At 38.8% G+C, this 15,101-nt stretch overlaps 2 long non-coding RNA genes across 3 annotated transcripts; one reads left to right on the top strand and one right to left on the bottom strand.

Annotated features, from left to right (window-relative positions):
- The first annotated feature begins 5,146 nt into the window (after positions 1 to 5,146).
- On the top strand, positions 5,147 to 9,382 carry LOC126875364 (uncharacterized). 2 transcript variants are annotated; one of them, XR_007693375.1, is made up of 4 exons: positions 5,147 to 5,300; positions 7,314 to 7,404; positions 7,479 to 7,775; positions 8,141 to 9,382. It is a non-coding gene; the product is annotated as an uncharacterized LOC126875364 (long non-coding RNA). The 2 variants fall into 2 exon arrangements; XR_007693374.1 differs by lacking the exon at positions 5,147 to 5,300 and adding an exon at positions 6,156 to 7,047.
- Positions 9,383 to 10,009: 627 nt separating this feature from the next.
- Positions 10,010 to 14,493, bottom strand: LOC126875374 (uncharacterized). The gene is made up of 2 exons (XR_007693386.1): positions 14,366 to 14,493; positions 10,010 to 11,631 (listed from the first exon to the last, which is right to left on the bottom strand). It is a non-coding gene; the product is annotated as an uncharacterized LOC126875374 (long non-coding RNA).
- Between the last annotated feature and the right edge of the window lie 608 nt (positions 14,494 to 15,101).

Raw genomic sequence — 15,101 nt, 5'->3', positions numbered from 1 at the left:
TCTGTTAGACTGAGTTCGTCGTAGAATTATTTAAAACTTGCCTTCTCTTTGTTCTTCCCTTGAGAATGCTCATCTTCTGTCGAACCGAGGCCAACGTTGGTGCGTCGAACAAGAGAATCTCGAGGAAAAACGGCGAAAACCAGCTGGAGGCAGCGTTGGAAATAGTCGATGGATAATCAGCGGTGGCCACGAGAAGGGAGAACGAGGATGAAGAACTATGGAAGAAAGTTGGCAGGCAGTCAGATTGCAAGTAGAGAATAAGAGAGAAAGAAAGAGAGAGGGCAGTTGCGGCAGCAGCAACCGCGGCAGCAACGTCAGCGGCAACAGCAGGGGTTGCTGACAGAGAGAACGATACCAGAGGGAAGAGAAAACGTGGTGGCCGTCCAGGGAAGAGAGGAGCGGACGATAGAGAAGGAGAACCCGGCGAGTTTACGGCGGGGGAGAAGAGGGAAAAGAGAGGAGAGCGGTGTACGGTGCATGGCTCTCTGTTGCGATCATTAATCACATTCTCGTGTCATGGCTAGCACCGCGCCGCCAGGGGTACCATAGTAAGGGTATACGCTAGTGGTATGAGACTACTAAAGGGAGGACCAGGATACTGCCGCTCTTCTGATCATGAACACCGTGGCTGCCTTCCTCTGCGAGGCCGCCAACCAACGCTACGATTACCGTTATCGTTCCTCTTGAGAACCTGGGTCTGAAGTATCGTTGCAAAAATACCGGTCTAATAGGGTACAGCGTTTACCCTTTGATAGGAAGCTTTGGTTTCCTGGCGACGCGGTAGTAAGTACATATTGTACTTTCAGGATTTTTCTGTCTGATAATTCCATAATTCATAATATTGGTACCCTAAGATTTTGGCTAATATACATATATATATTGAATTACAGAGAATTTTATTGATATATTGATATTACATAATCAATAACCACATAATCGGTAATATTAGCTTTTCATTTCTGTACTCTTCCCAAAAATCTTCTTTTCATATGAAATATGTTAATTCAAAATGTAGTTTGAATTACATATATTGGTAATTCATGTAATGTATTCAAATTATAATACATCTTGAATTAACATATTTCATATCAAAAGAAGATTCTTGGAAAGAGAACAGAAATGAAAAGCTAATATTATTGATATATATATGTAATTCAAACTACATCTTGAATTAACATATTTCATATCAAAAGAAGAGTTTTGGAAAAATAACAGAAATGAAAAGCTAATACTACTGATTATATGGTTATGTGATATTATATATTATGTGGTTATTGATATATATGTATCAATTATTATTATTTATTGATGTACATATATCAGTAACCACAATAAGAAACTAACATTCTCTGTAATTCAATATATGTATATTGGCCAAAAGCTTAGAGTACCAATATTGTCAATTGTGAAATTATCACACAGAAGAATCCTGGATATATGTATCAATAACCACAATATGAAACTAAAATTCTGTGTAATTCAAACTGCATCTCGAATTGACATGTTTCATATGAAAAGAAGAAGATTTTTGGAAAGAGAAGAGAAATGAAAAGCTAATATTATCGATAACAAAGAAACTCGACAAATATCGATCTTTGCATCAAATTACAAAATTTTACCCAAGTTCCAAGAATTCTAGCGGTCGAACAGACAAACCTTTCTATTGGCAATTTTCGTACAAAGAGAAAATGTCAGCGGATGGAAAGAATAGCGGGTTTCACGCCGAAGCATCCGTTTTGGAAAGCTGGCACACGACGTGCGGGTTTATGCATCTTTTCACCGATCTTCGTCAGTTCCGACCGCATCAAAACAATGTCGACCGTGGCATTGTATCGCTTTTAACCCTTTAGTCGGGTCTCGGGATGCGGATGGTCATAAATAAGTCGCGCTTCTGCCACGAGAGGATTTATCCGCACGTGCAAGTACTTTGCTAATTGCCGTGACGGGACTAGAAAGTTGATAGAAAGAGTTCCGCCGTTCTCTATTAACGAGAAAGGTGTCCGGCTGCCTTTTCCTCGACAGTTTCCTACTTTTCGCTTCCAGTCTGTGTAATGACTTTAGTCGATGCTTCTAGAAAGTGTCAAGATGGAAATTTAGCATTATATTTAATTATTTATATATACCTAGTTCCAATTAAAATAATACGATAAACATAAATACGTAAATACAATCTTGATCCATGTCAACATCGGTGATCATCAAGTTTGTCAACAGAGCACTTGTATACTCTTAGTAATTACCAAAAACAACATAATCTCAAAATCTGAAAAGCACCTAGTGTTAATTTTAAATGTAAATTCAAATTTACATTACATTTGAATATAAATTTAAATTCAAATTTTGTACCTTAACTGTATAGATCGGGCACATAACCTTCATTTCAGTTGTATCAGCGTTACTTACACTGTCCATCTTGTTGACATTCGCAGCGTAATACCGAAAGTCGACACATTTAACCAGTATAAACTTCTATACGAATCGAAAAAACTTCCCTTGAAGATACACAGAATCGAAGCTTCTATAAACTACACGTCAACCATGTCAAAGTACAGGGGAAGTGTATAATTATCATTGTCAGTGTTACTGCGCGAAAGCAGTCCTGGAACAACGGCGGAAACTGTATGCGTGATTCCAGGTCCAAGTTCTAATTACCTGCAGATAAGTATCAGCCGGCCGTCCGCAAATGGCGTGCTCCTGCAGCGACGTCTGAGAGCTCGTCAGTCAAACACGTCAGCTATGCCCGGATGTTATCGTGCCAGCGTAATAACCTTTGTGTCACGCTTACCGGTAACTATGATGCTCTCGAAACGTCGAAGGAAGAGAAACGCGATTCTGATGCATCGATACCTTCCTCTTGCAACGATTCAAACGCTATCGCACGCTGGGGAACAATTTTCCTTGTCGTAGGTATTTCCAGAAGGTTATATCCATTGTTTACATAATTTTACATTGATCCGTCAACTCGGTGTATTTTTCTTTTAATACATTACTACTTTCAAAAATCTACGTTTCAGATTCGGTTTCTTAAGTATTTTATTACTCACACACACACAAAAATATATACAAAATTTGGAAGAAACATCTATAACGCTTGTGGTCTCAAACGAAAATTATTTGTTAAACATATGTAAATAATAAAAATTCTTTCAGCAGTAAATATGCAAAAGGGATGTAATATAGGAAAAAGAACAAAATTCCTCAGTAAATTCCGTTTATTATAAATCCAGATAAAATGTCAACAATATCAATCAACAATTCTTTCCTTAACATATCAATTTCCGGTTAATAAAAACCAAACAGAAAAAAGCAATTCACAAGTACGTAGCTATTTCGAACTAAATTTAATAATTTCCTCTGGTAAACATAACCTAAAATGGATTTCAGGTCTCTTGCAACGTGGATAGGATCTCTTTTCCAGCTAACCGCGCATTAGATCGTCAAGAGGTGTGCCAGGTATCCAGGAAGCGCTCTAGAAACATGCACCCGATACCCAGCCACATAAGATATTGTTCTCCCGATGAAATTAATAGTGGCCGTAAGCCCCGCCGCGTAGCATTAATCCTCGCGGCATTAGTGACACTCTGAGGAACGAGAACTAGGTTGGAAGGGGTGCGCGGACGAAACTCGAGAGCTAGCTGATTCTCAGCAGAAGGGGACACGAATCTCTTCGTGTTAGAAGGTTCGAGGCAGCGGCTGGGGGCAGGATATTACGTTCGCGGACCAAAGGCGGAAGAGAACGAACGAAGAAGAAGGAAGAAAGGAGGAGAAAGAAGAAGAAGAAGGAGACAAGAGGTTGGTTGGGAAGAAGCAGGTCGAAGAGACTCTTCAGCTTGTCCACGAAAGGAAGATTTGTGCTGCTCTTCCACCCCCGACTGCCACCCCTTTCGCTGCACGGTCCGTGGATCTGAAATAAATGGTTATCGTGGATTACCCCCGGATGCTGACACGTCATAATGGCGGGGATTCGCCTTAACCCAGTGGCGCGTCATTGGAGAACGATATTTCTTCATCTGTCGGTCATTACCGCGCGATTAATGCCTGGCGACGTTACAAAGCTTCCACGATTCGTGAACGTAGTTCGAGGAGATCGTCTTTTGGGAAATACGTGGTAGGACGGCGACACGTTTCAATTTGACTTTGGAACAGGTGAGTACCTTGTGACGACGTCGAATTGATTTGAATTGCAGCTAATTGTTTAGTATCTTTTATTAAAAGTTTGTGCTACTATACTGTCTATTCACTTTCATGTGTTCGCGTATTTGGAACTGTAGTTTGCAGCAATAAGGAGGCAGAACACCGATATTTAATTTGTATCTCTTGAGATACAGAGAGAGATATCTCTTGAGATATCTCTTGAGAGAGAGAGAGAGAGAGAGAGAGAGAGAGAAAGATCTGGATTATGTATTCAAAAGTGCAAAAGTTTATCATTACGAATATAGGTTAACTATGAATGCATAGCACGTTCCAAAAATCGGTTTAATCTTATTTGATTTTGAATTAGTTTTTCTTGGTTTATTCATATTAATGAAAAACGTAGCAGCCTCCTTGTTACAGTAGCATTTGAAGAACGATCTTTTAGAAATTCATTTCTATCAGTTACGAAAGGTATTTAAATCTCACGCGTAAGGTTAAACAGAACCAGTTCTATTATCACACTTTCATTTTTGAACGATATAACTACGATTCTTGCGTCACCCGATATCTAGAAGAACATTCCAATATTACAGCTGGTACACGATCAACCAAACAGATCGAACGATACACGATAATACGAATGGAAGGTGTAAGAGAGAATGGTACATTTATTGTTAGTTGCAAATGCGCGTCGTAGCGGCTGGCCGTCGAACCACAAAAAAGAGCAAGATCCGGCTGACTCGGTCGTAGTAGATATCCAGCCTGTAAACGTCTTTTTCCGCCGTGAGTACAAAGGTTAACGTGCAACCCGGTAGTACCAGGAGAACGCCAGGGATCACGACAGCTGATGGGGACAGAGCTCGAGGGACGATCAATAATATAATACCCCGTCGCCCCGGGTACCACCATGCTATCGTACCATCGAATCCTGGGCCGGCTTTCATGTGCTCCGATCCGCTTATCGTTCGCCTTTTCGTGAACATGTTTCGTATTTTTTTCAGGACGACCGTGAACGCGATTGCTGACGCTCTTCCACGTCGTCGATGACGACAAGGAGTCGCTGTGGAAACGGTGGACACAGATGCTTTGAATCGCGATAAGGCGTAGCGAGAATAATGACGACATGGTGGAAAGTAGGTCAGCTAATTTTGGAATCAAAAACCCTGGTAAGAATTTTTAAAGAAACGCTTTTAATGACTAGAAGTATCGCGATGATTGTTAGATGTATAAATTTGAGAGCTCGTTTTGGAAAGCGATACGTCGATTTCGTTGAATGGATGGCTAAAGAAGGAAGTTTTCGTGTTTTTAAGCATATAACTCCTATATTATAGGATATATATTGATGTAGTTTTAAGGTTGTAAAAGTTGGTAAGCTTTTCTTTTTAGTATGATCTTCATCGTAGGGGTGGCTCAATTTTAAACTGTGCTGCCATCTGATGGTTTCACACTTTATTTGATGTTTGTTTGTTTATTTATTTAGACATTTTACTTTGTTCATTTTTATGAAATTTATACGATTTATAGGAATTTATATCATGTTATCAAATTTACATTCTCATGCGTAGTTTAATTTAGTCCATATTTAAGAATTTCTGTATAGTTCCTTCTACCGGTAATGTCGAGATCTGTAATTTTTTAGAAATCTACAGATTTCTGTCACACCATAGGAGGAAAGCGTAGAAATAGTTTCACAAATTTGCGGTAGGGATGCAAAAATTGTACTAGCGTACTCTGCAGAAACAGCAAATAATTTCAACATTATTCATTTCCATCAAACTAAAAAAAAATATAATTTTTAATTGAAATTAATTACCACTAAAAAGTTAACTATTAAACACTATTTATTTATCTCGTTATTTAGAGACGGGTAAATAAAGTACTTAGGACAGACCTTCTCAATATTTCGGACGATACATTTATTTTTCATACATTACATTTACATATTCAATGTATATTAATTCATAAGTATATAAATATATATCTAATTAATAAATTATATTACAGAATATATGTATCCTATCTAAACCTAATATCTACAAACGATTACGCATTTTAAACCTACATATAGCAATATATTTTGCCTGGCAGTTGGTTACATTTAGGATCTAGAACTGTACTGTACATCGAATAAGCTATATCGTTTAATCCTTCGTTCGAGTGTACTATACATTGTTTGCAAGTGGCTGATGACTCGTTTCTAAAACTACAATATCTTCTCATCGGATTGTTCAAAAAGCCCAAGCGCCAGATTTGCCCGAACGTATGGTACCATGCAGTGTAATCTAAAGTCGCGTGGCATGTCATCCGTAAGATACCTGTAGAGACGAGCTTCTGATATTTACAATTCTACAAAAGCCCGGATCTACAGGGTAGATCACGAATGTGCCTATCTTATGCCCCCACTCTTTTCGGCCATTGTCTCCTCTAGGTAGCGAGATCTGTAACACAGAAGCCCAGTTTTTACACATACGTCGAAACCACGAAAGAGAAGGATAGGGTTAGGTTTAGGTTAGAAGGCTCATTTCCATGAATCGCGGTAATCGATAGCAAACACGGCGTTGCCCATCGTTAAATTACACTCTGAAAATTGTACATCGTGTCCAGTCATTAAATTACCATTCAGTGTCACAGGAAGAGTTATCCTCGAGATTGAATACGAATCGGGCAATGGTTGCAATAACCAAGCGATAGTAATCGCGAATTAATTGCATGATACCGATTGCAAAGTGATCAAGCGTGCAACGACACGTAACTACATATGAATAACCGTATGAGCATGACTATATAAAGCCGGCAGGGATTAGAAATTTCGTCCCAGCTACCGAACCGTACGTGACGCCGGAAAACCTTCACTAAAATCGGACGTGACATCGCATGCATATCCGGAATACGACAGAAGGAAGTCGATGTATTGTACGTATGATACTGTCTTGTCCACGGTTCAAATTGTCGATTTTTAACGTTTCGTTTGATGAATTCTATCGGGCTACGCTATCGTTGAACGAATCAACCTGCAAACACAGGTAATCGTAGCATAGTGTAATATTAGGTTAGAAACTAAGTAATTGCGGATTTTGTCATTAGATGGTATTGACAAAAGCCGCAATCACTTAGTTGCTAACCTAATGGTACAAAATAGAGGTCCAAATAATCGTGTTTCCTCTTCCATTAATCTCCAGTGACGTGAAAAATAGAAAATTAACAAGAGATCGGAATTGAATGCGTGGAATCAGAGTGGAAGAAAAAGAGAGGTGGCAGAACACGAATCAGGTACTTCGATTCTCATATGATAAGAATATTAGAAAAGAGAATAGAACTTTTATTAATACGCAAAGCATTTACAGAATAACTGATCATTGGAAAATAAGAGGACACAAAACATTACATGCTTGTGATCGTTCGCGCGAGCAACAGGCGGAGCAAACATCTCGCGTGCAACGCAGCTGTTCAACGACCGATTAAAGTGCATAAGCCAAAGACCTAAGAAGATTAGATTTCACGAAATTCCAACGAGTAAAAATAAGACAGGCAGGCGTGCGCGCCTTCACGTTCACAGAATCGAGGTCAAAGTATCGACATGCTGGGAATGCTATTAGAAAAGTGAAACCATGAAAACGGACAACACGATCGTTGTAGCAAACGTAAGTAAATCGTTAACAGACCCATGCACGTGCACGCCAGACTCTCTACTATTTCTCACCAAAATTCACATACTAAATATCATGCAGGAAAACAGAATCGTGGAAATTGTAAAGCTCAGAAGTACAAAACCAACGTACACCCGTTCATCCCCAACATAATGTCAAACACAAAGAGAATTTCCACAGAATTAGTGAAATAGTTAGGTAAGACAGTTCGCTTAGACTTGACGGAAGAATGAAAATCTTGTAAAAATCATTCCTCAACTCACATCCCTGTTTAGCGTCACGCGTGCACATGCATCCTGGACCCGTAGGTGTTTGCGTGCGTGTGCACGACTCGTCTCACTGCTATGCACTATTTGCAGCCTGGTTCACAACAGCGGCGCGATTCGCGCGTTTTCCAGCGTGTAAGGAGCGCGCGAGTGGAAGCGCGGAAGGGCCAACGCCCTTCGAAACGAAACGCAGCGGCCGACTGTCCTTTTTGGCCCCGAGCGGAGAAGGCATTCGGCGACAAGCGCGAATCCTCGAGTCGCGGGGCGTCTCTCCCACGGTTGCCCGGCCGAAGCCAGGGGCATCCCCCGGATTCTGCGATGATTGGACCGCGCGCACCCTCGCCCCACTCGCGACGAGGGAGATGCCACCGCACAGGGCCGTGGCCAACAAGCCAGGTGCCACAGGCAAAACCCCCGAAATCAGTATTGATATCGCATTATTCGACGCGCGCCCAACGTTTTTTCCCCTGTGACGCGGATGTTACCGTGCGAGTGGAAACGTTTGCTAGAGGGTGGATGGCTGTTGGAAAAATGGGGTGGGATAATTTGTGGATGGGGGTAATTGGCTTGGGGAGATGATGGCTCGATTGTTGAGAGTAAAAGGGACAAATGAGACCTGAAATGTAATGGATAATGTTAGTTTATAAGTTTCATTTGGCGTAGTACGAGAGATGAAATTAAAATAGATGATGTCTTAAGAACTAGAAACGGAGAATTCTGTTTTATGAACAGCGTGTACATAGGTTTGGATGTTTGAAGAGAGGACAAGTTTAGGTATTTTATTGTGAATCGTTCACGGGGAATGTGTATGAGAAAAATGCAATTTTATGAAGAGGGTAGCCTCAGATATTTGAAGAAAAACGTAGCATCTTATTATCGTACAGTTATAATTTATTCTGTGTACAATTCAAATGAGCGATGGTTTCACAACCATATGGTAGTCAATTTTATTTTATAAAGAGAATGTAAATTTAGATATCTGATGAAAGTATAGGTTTTAGGTTTACAATTGTATAGAACAAGATCAAAGGTTGTATTGAGCGTTAAATTTTAGGGAAATGAAAATTGAATGTTGTATGGATATGTAATTAAGAGTCACCTGGTATCGAGTAACGATTACGTGTACAGAATTTCTCTTATGAAATTCTCGCGCAGAAATTCATGCATTGTATACGTGTGGCGTGAGCGTGAAGGAAGTTTATGTGGCTCTGTATTAAGAGAAAGGGACGCCGAACAATTTTATCGTTTACATGACAAATTGACATCGGGCTACACTCGTATGTCATCGACATTGCTAAACGATTGAGTTTCTCCGAACCGAGTGCTTGTCCTTTATTCGCAAATTTTGCTCCATTATTCTATTTCCCCTTGCAATATTTAGATACATTAAGTTGTGTATGGAATGTCCCATTTATACTGATTCATATTTCCATGAATCTTGAAAATTCGTTCGCACATGTAAATATTTAAAAAATGAATATCACACAGGAAATAGAAGATCTTCAACATTAAAGTGATACAAAGATAAAAATATTTATACATTTAATAGGAAGATTGACTAAATTGGTACAGCAAAATCGAACGTTTCATACACCATGTTACAATCTATGCTCTTTATATCCAAAATTCATTCCTTTTTTCAATTCCCTCAGGCTAAATCTCACAATTAGTAAAATAATTATAGAAAAATCGTACAAGATGAATGTAGTATGTAGTAGAAATATTTATATAAAACTGTATCGTATTTGCCCTAATTCTTATGTCAATTACAGTTAACAAAAACGGAAAGAGAGCAAGCAGAAGTAAGAAAGAGGTTGTAACAAGTGGAAAGCATGGAAAAGCGACGCAAGAGAATTTCTCCAAAGTTGTATCCAGTTAACACTCGTGCAGAGCATAATCACCAGTGGATACAGCCCTGAGGTCGTTTCAGCTCGGTGGAAATCGTGCAGCCTCGGCTTCGAATCCCTGTCAACCGGATCACAGGCGAAAGGGAGAGGGTAAAAGGCAGGGGCCACCCTTCGTCTCATCATCTTTTCGCGCTCATAGCCGGGCATATCTGCTCGGAGCCAGGCCTGTGCTCTCCTCTTCTCGGAGGAATCGCCTGGAAAAGCTCCGTTTTCCCTCGACCTACCCTCTCCACCCTCGTGTCGCCACCCCCACCCTCAGCAACAAAGTCTCCCAATAACGTTAGCCTGCTCCGTTCCTTCTCCGTTCTGGAGCGACGTATTGATCGTCTCTCTGCTCTCCTGAAGCCGCGACCGGAGGAGCCTGACGTCCGCCGAGGGAAACGAAGAATGGAGAGAAAACGCATCTTCAGAGAGAGAGAGAGAGAGAGATGTGAGGGGGTGGCTTCGATGAAACTGGCTCTGTACAGGCGTATCTTTGTCGAAACTGCCAGCAGGGAAAAAATAGAGGACCCACACTGCCAATGGAAACGGTCACGTCGTCAAGTGGTGCGCGTGCAAAAAGACCAAGGCCATCTGATGGTCCGAGGCTGGCAGAAACGATAGTTCACGGACAGGAGGAAGAATTTGAGGTTCGATTAAAGTGGAAAGTATGGAACCCTGCTGGGACTGCAAGCTGTCTTCAGAAGAAATTTCAATAGAAATCTGGAAATTGTTATCTCGCTGATCATCTCTATTATCTCTGTCAATACATTCCATTTGCAATTTTTATTTTCAATCGATTTAGATTAACTTCTTCCTTTCTTCAATGCTGTGACTATAAAGGAGAATTCCGAGAGTTCGTTTAAGATTTGTTCATTTGCTATTTATTATATTTGTTTGCTTGATCTCTGGACTCTTCCAGTTATACGTTGAACATCTTGAAACGCGAGAACTCTCTTTTATTTCACAAAATGGAAGCAAGATTGAAGTATAAAAATTGGAAAAATGGACTACTAGAAAGAAAAATGTATAGATAAAGGTTAAAGTGACAGGGAAAATAACGTTCTAATGGTTTCGCGTAGCCTGGTATGAAAAATAGAAAAGAATTGCCGAAACGATGTTAAATTCAGGTGAAGTAATTTCCAGCAATCGATATCCATCATCAACTTAAACTCTTTTATCGGATGATCTCCATTAACCTTCTAATTAACACTGACTACCTTCCATAAATCACCCTGCACGCTTTTCCATCATCGTACCTACTGCAATGAAAATAAAAATGTTACCTGCTACATGGCGACACGATACCATACTATAAATACAGTGGCAGACAGCGTGAATTGTCACAAATATTCGACGGATGGCGAAAAACAAGTGGCCGGGAACACGAAAGCCGATAAGCCTTGGGACGACTTAACTCGATAAATCGGCGACACGTCGTTCGCCACGGCGTAACTTCATCCTCGTATCATACGTCACTCAACCAACATTCTGCCTGTCGTCCTCTACTCACGTGCAATACGTCTTCTCCGAGTTTACCCACGTATCGTTGCTTGTGAGGCCTCCGTGACGAAGCTTCTCTCTTCTTCTCTTCCTAACTTCTTCCTTGCACACCGGAAACATCGGACACACATTTTTTTTTATCTTCACATTGTTCCATCGTATTTGTTGGTCTCTTGACGAAGAGAAAAGCGTCTTCTGAAATATGACGAGTAGAACACGTCTTCTTTACTTCTCATGCAACAAGAATTAACGATTAAATTGTATGCATGCATTTGGTTTATAACACCCAATATTCGTCACATGGATTGTAGTTTTAATTCCACGAAGATAGAATGTATTTGTAACAAAGTTTACTTTGAATTCTATTATATATTAGATTTTTTAATTAGTGGAATATCAAAACAATACAGAAATTGAAGAATTGAGTCTTCTGTTGTGTTTGTAAGCAACTTCACGTTTATAGCTAATTTTAAAACGTTTCAAACTGAATAACTAATTCCACTAAGATAAAATGTATTTGTAACAAAGTTTGCTTTGAATTCTATTATATATTAGATTTTTTAGATAAGAGAATAAACAGCCAGTGTTTAGTGAAATATCAAAACAATACAGAAATTGAAGAATTGAGTCTCCTGTTCTGTTTGTAAGCAACTTCACGTTTATAGCTAATTTTAAAACGTTTCAAACTGAATAACTAATTCCACTAAGATAAAATGTATTTGTAACAAAGTTTACTTTGAATTCTATTATATATTAGATTTTTTAGATAAGAGAATAAACAGCCAGTGTTTAGTGAAATATCAAAACAATACAGAAATTGAAGAATTGAGTCTCCTGTTCTGTTTGTAAGCAACTTCAAGTTTGTAGCTAATTTTAAAACGTTTCAAACTGAATAACTAATTCCACTAAGATAAAATGTATTTGTAACAAAGTTTGCTTTGAATTCTATTATATATTAGATTTTTTAGATAAGAGAATAAACAGCCAGTGTTTAGTGGAATATCAAAACAATACAGAAATTGAAGAATTGAGTCTCCTTCTGTTTGTAAGCAACTTCACGTTTATAGCTAATTTTAAAACGTTTCAAACTGAATAACTAATTCCACTAAGATAAAATGAATGTGTAACAAAGTTTGCTTTGAATTCTATTATATATTAGATTTTTTAGATAAGAGAATAAACAGCCAGTGTTTAGTGGAATATCAAAACAATACAGAAATTGAAGAATTGAGTCTTCTGTTGTGTTTGTAAGTAACTTCAAGTTTGTAGCTAATTTTAAAACGTTTCAAACTGAATAACTAATTCCACTAAGATAAAATGTATTTGTAACAAAGTTTGCTTTGAATTCTATTATATATTAGATTTTTTAGATAAGAGAATAAACAGCCAGTGTTTAGTGGAATATCAAAACAATACAGAAATTGAAGAATTGAGTATTCTGTTCTGTTTGTAAGCAACTTCACGTTTATAGCTAATTTTAAAACGTTTCAAACTGAATAACTAATTCCACTAAGATAAAATGAATTTGTAACAAAGTTTACTTTGAATTCTATTATATATTAGATTTTTTAGATAAGAGAATAAACAGCCAGTGTTTAGTGGAATATCAAAGCAATACAGAAATTGAAGAATTGAGTCTTCTGTTGTGTTTGTAAGCAACTTCACGTTTATAGCTAATTTTAAAACGTTTCAAACTGAATAACTAATTCCACTAAGATAAAATGAATTTGTAACAAAGTTTACTTTGATTTCTATTATATATTAGATGTTTTAGATAAGAGAATAAACAGCCAGTGTTTAGTGGAATATCAAAGCAATACAGAAACTGAAAAATTGAGTCTTCTGTTGTGTCTGTAAGTAACTTGTACCAATAAAAGTAATAATGATCATGTACTTTATCTGACAAACTTCATGAAAAATGAGTACATATATTCCAGGATACACGTAAAAGTAAATAAAATCTGGAATCTAATTTTGGTAAAGTTTGGTACAAAGAAGATGAAGAAATCCAAAGACACACTTGACACACAATTGGAAGGATTAAATAGAAAAATTCTTTGGACTTGAAAATAATTTGAGGTAGACCTGAGGAAGCACGGTATTAATTACTGAAACACAATCTATTTGATAGAAACCTTACATTCACTGTATCTATATTGGAAACGGTATCGAAAAAGCAACAAAGTAATTTTCGACCGCCATGTTTCAGCGATGGCAGCGAAGAAACGTTAGCGCTGGGGTAGTGGATGCACCATACATTAAACGCGGCTTCGTTGAAATTACGATCGGTTTATGACCAACAAAAATATGTAGAACGAACGCACGTAGCACGTATCCCGACCAGGGTCTCCCGCTCCCAGACGTCGTTTACGACCGACCCGTATCCGTGGTTAACACAGCGACTACATATTTATTGATTAATTCACGCCAACTCATCAGCATACAGCGCAATTTCGACGTGGCCGACAAATAGCGGAGGATGTTTCGTAGTATGAGAAGCCGAGGACAAAGATCAATAGCGTGCGTTCTGTGTGAGAAAAATAACATTTATTTTGCCTGCAATATGCGTCAGTGATTCAGGCAGCTATAGGCTAATCGCTTATGGACAAAAATTAGTTGTGCAATTTTGTTGAAGATATTTGTATATATGTCAGAAGAAATCAAATTTAACAAAGTTACTTATAAAACGTTAGTCCCTTAAGGGACGAGAAAATTGAGAAGCAAATTATCCTTAAAATTCTAGAAAAATAGAAATATCGAATTTTACAATTGTTCACTGATTATCCGAATTCTATAATTGTGTTAAAAGAAATTTAATACCTATAGAGTGCTAGAACTATTTAAGGGATGAAAGAACTTGAAGGTGAATTCTCTTAAATAATTCTACCGCGTTAGATATTTTGCAAAAGTGTTACAAACTAAAATTTACCTGTCGTCAAACATTCTCACGATGTTCTTCCTTCGAAGGTGATCCGCATCAACCCCATGGAAATTTTTCTCTGGTTCGCCAGCGAATTCCATTTTCTGCCACGAAGAGATCCTCGAATTTGATCAACGATTACGTAGATGCAGGAAGAGAGGACATCGTCCACGCTATTTCCGTCGATCTTCGCTCAGACACACGATGCTTGCAAGAGGTGCTGTCTTCGACTGGCATCGAGTATCGTATATCGTGGAATGCTTCAAGAAGGAAGGAACGTCCGGGCTCCGTGTGTTGAATAATAAATCGCGATCGCCGGTCGATTTCCTTTTCCATACACCGACCAACACCGCGATTCGCATTCGTGGCTCGCTGCCCTTTTGAATCTCGGATCGAGTACGCCATAAAAGAATCGGCTCGCTTCCCGTCGCCTGTGTTCTTCGCGATCGATGGGTCCGTTGCATGGATGGATTATGTCATCCACGGCATTTCGATCCACTATGGAATCTTCCTGTTGATCGACGATCAAAAGGGAGTGGCCTGGAAATTTCAAAGAAGGATCTGTTCAATTATTTATTTGGCAGTTTAGGTAGATGAATTGTAGGAGTAGCATACGCTCAGAGTACGCTATATCTCGATTTATAGGTGAAGTCGTGTTTTCAAATATTCATTCATTCTCCGATGAATTTTGGCAGTGAGATATGTGAAGAATTTTCTATGCTTTGTCGTGTATAGATGAAATTGC

The sequence above is a fragment of the Bombus huntii genome, chromosome 18 (genome assembly GCF_024542735.1).
Source record: "Bombus huntii isolate Logan2020A chromosome 18, iyBomHunt1.1, whole genome shotgun sequence".
NCBI classification, from domain to species: domain Eukaryota; kingdom Metazoa; phylum Arthropoda; class Insecta; order Hymenoptera; family Apidae; genus Bombus; species Bombus huntii.
Note: the sequence above shows the minus strand (reverse complement) of the source record. Positions and strands in the feature narration are given on the sequence as shown.